Source organism: Nerophis ophidion, linkage group LG06 (assembly GCF_033978795.1).
Source record: "Nerophis ophidion isolate RoL-2023_Sa linkage group LG06, RoL_Noph_v1.0, whole genome shotgun sequence".
NCBI classification, from domain to species: domain Eukaryota; kingdom Metazoa; phylum Chordata; class Actinopteri; order Syngnathiformes; family Syngnathidae; genus Nerophis; species Nerophis ophidion.
Genome location: NC_084616.1, coordinates 20,584,669 through 20,587,913, shown reverse-complemented (window position 1 = coordinate 20,587,913; position 3,245 = coordinate 20,584,669). Strand labels below are relative to the sequence as shown.

Below are 3,245 nucleotides of genomic sequence, written 5' to 3'. Positions count from 1 at the left end.
TTGCACTTGAGAAACTTCTTTATGACTTTTTCTGTTTGTTTGATATTGTAATTACTGCCACACGTGGTGGAAAAGTGTATTACAACTGAGTACGGACCACAGCAGAGAAAAATATTTTTTGGCGGCCCTCTAGGGGGCGCTTGCACTATTAACGTACGGGTGAAAACTATCGTCATGCTATCAGTGTTTTATATTGGTCGAAATTGACTATTATTGATATTTTTTTATGACATATAGATAATAATGAGTAGGAGGAAAATATTTTATTTCAAATATAACATTTCTCCGCTTTGGACTGGACTCTCGCGACTGTGTTGGATCCATTGTGGATTGAACTTTCACAGTATCATGTTAGACCCGCTCGACATCCATTGCTTTCCTCCTCTCTAAGGTTCTCATAGTCATCATTGTCACCGACGTCCCACTGGGTCATTATTGTCACCGATGTCCCACTGGGTGTGAGTTTTCCTTGCCCTTATGTGGGCCTACCGAGGATGTCGGGGTGGTTTGTGCAGCCCTTTGAGACACTAGTGATTTAGGGCTATATAAGTAAACATTGATTGATTGATTGATTGATATACAAGTACAACCCATTTATCATTTATCTATTTAAATAATGCCTCTGATTAGTGCTCGGGGAACAGGTGAGCGTCCCGAACACCAATCAGAGGCAGGTGAAAATAATAAGGAACCATGCTAACTAAAACAAACTCAAGGGTGCACAAAACAGGAACTGAGGGAGTCCAAAACTAACCGAAAATACCCAAAAAGTATCCGGGCCACGGATCATGACACAAAAAGCATGTTGTTTCAACGCTGTGTTTGTGTTGTAGAATATTAGTTGGGAAATTACCAACATTTTATGGTCAAATCAACGTCACAACCTGACGTCAAAAAGCATGTTGTTTCACCGTTGTATTTGTGTTGTAGAATAACGGTTGGGAAATGACCAAATTTCAATGTTTAAATCAACATCAGAACCCAACATTGATTAGACGTCGGCAAAATGTCACGAGTTTGTTTCAGTTACCACGGTTGCTTATTATTTTTACCTACCTCTGGTTGGTGTTCGGGACGCTCACCTGTTCCCCGAGCACAAATTTAGAGGCATTATTTAAGCCTGCCTTTGCCGTGCCATTGGCACGTTTCTCCTTTAGCTTGTTTTGGAACTTGTTTGAGTTTTTGAGAATAGATCATGTTCCTACCTGCACATCCTGTCCGGAGTGGTCCATTTTCATCCCGGGGGAACGAACCTCGCAGCAAGCTGCGACCCCCTCGCACGTAATGGAAGCTTGAAGCAAACAAAGAAGCCAAGCAGACTGGCCGGCAAAGGCAGGCTTAAATAATGCCTCTGATTAGTGCTCGGGGAATAGGTGAGCGTCCCGAACACCAATCAGAGGCAGGTGAAAATAATAAGCAACCATGCTAACTAAAACAAACTCAAGGATGCACAAAACAGGAACTGGGGGAGTCCAAAACTAACCGAAAATACCAAATAATTATCCGGGCCACGGATCATGACACAAAAAGCATGTTGATTCAACGTTGTATTCGTGTTGTAGAATATTAGTTGGGAAATTACCAACATTTTATGGTCAAATCCATGTCAGAACCAAACTTTGACTAGACGTCATCAAAAAGCATGTTGTTTCAACGTTGTATTTGTGTTGTAGAATATTGCCTGAGGTTGTCTCTAACATTATGCCGGAAGAATGAGAATTTGTTCAGGTCTTCATCGACGTCTGAGAGTCGTGTTGGCCGCCAGCAGTAGAAGTTGTCGGGGTGATTCCGGGACCAGCAAGGTGACCTGCTGATGGACCATCAGAGGTAAAAACACCTGAAAGAATTAGCATACAAAATTGTCTTTGTTTTATGGTAATTAAAATTACCCTATTTTTCGGACTATAAGGTGCAACGGTTCAATCCTCACCCTCTACCAACCTCGTTACGTCCATTGTGTCTTTGAGCAGAACACTTCACCCTTGCTCCTGATGTGTGAATGGGTGAATGTGGAAATAGTGACAAAGTGCTTTGAGTATCTTGAAGGTAGAAAAGCGCTATACGAGTATAACCCATTTAATTAAAACCTTATCATTTTCTCAAAAACCGACAGTGCGACTTATGACCCGGTGCGCCTAATGTGTCATGATCCGCTAATTGGATCATGTCTTATTCTGGTTTTTGGTTCCGTTTTGTATCACATCTGGTTAGTTTGTCTTCCTTAGTTCCTGATGGCACTTCCTGTTTGTTCCGTTTCCATAGTTACCAATTTGTGTCACCTGCCTTTTGTTTTTCACGCGCACTTGCTTTGTGATTACCCCCTGTATTTAAGCCTGCCCTTTTTGTTCATTCGACCTCGGATTCTAGTTTGCTGATCGATGCAACAGGTGATGTCGCTGATTCCTATTGTGGTAAAAGTATTTTTGTATTCGTTAGCTTCCACGCTATTCCTTTGTTTGTGTCCCTAGCTCACATGCTAGCGATTTCAGTTCTTTCTAGCTCCCATGCTAGTTCTGTTGGTTTTGTCTTTAGTGCCTTGTGCAAGTCTTTTTGTTCTTAGTCTGTTTTAAAGTAGAAATAAATCATAATTTCTTACCTTCACGCTGTGTCCAGTCTGCCTGCATTATAGAGAGAACGCACCCGCATAATCACAATGCCAGCTAAGCGTCACATAATGTACGTAGAAATTCTGGTTGTGCTTACTGACCTCCAAGAGATTTTATTTGTTACAAAACAAAAACAGTACATTTTACTGTAAAATTCTGATTGGTAAGCTGACTGCTTTTTTTTTTTACTGTTAACAACTATTTTAAAATGTTTTCCTTTTTACTGTAATATGTTGTAAACAGTACATTTTATAGTAAAATTCTGGTGGCTAACGTGCCAGTTTTTTTTTTTTTTTACTGTAAAAAACAATTCATTATTTTTTCCATTTACTGTAATATGTTGTAAAAATCTCAATACATTTTCCTGTAAAATTCTAGTGGCTAAACAGAGTTTTTTTTTTACTGTAAAAAACAGTTTTTACAAATTTTACATTTACTGTAATATGTTGTAAAAACAGTATATTTTACAGTAAAATTCTGTTAGGTAAGATAGCAGTTTTTTTTAATGGAAAACAGTTTTTACAATTTTTCCATTTACTGTAATAAGTTGTACAAATCCCAATACATTGTCCTGTAAAATTCTGGTAGTTAATCTGCAAGTTGTTTTATTTTAACTGTAAAAAAAAAAAAAAAAAAATG

General features: G+C 38.8%; 1 long non-coding RNA gene across 1 annotated transcript in view; it reads left to right on the top strand.

Annotated features, from left to right (window-relative positions):
- The first annotated feature begins 1,344 nt into the window (after positions 1–1,344).
- LOC133553901 (uncharacterized) overlaps positions 1,345–3,245 on the top strand; it is a 20,952-nt gene continuing 19,051 nt past the window's right edge. The window contains exon 1 of the long non-coding RNA XR_009806998.1: positions 1,345–1,827. This is a non-coding gene — a long non-coding RNA (uncharacterized LOC133553901). The remainder of the gene's footprint in view (positions 1,828–3,245) is intronic.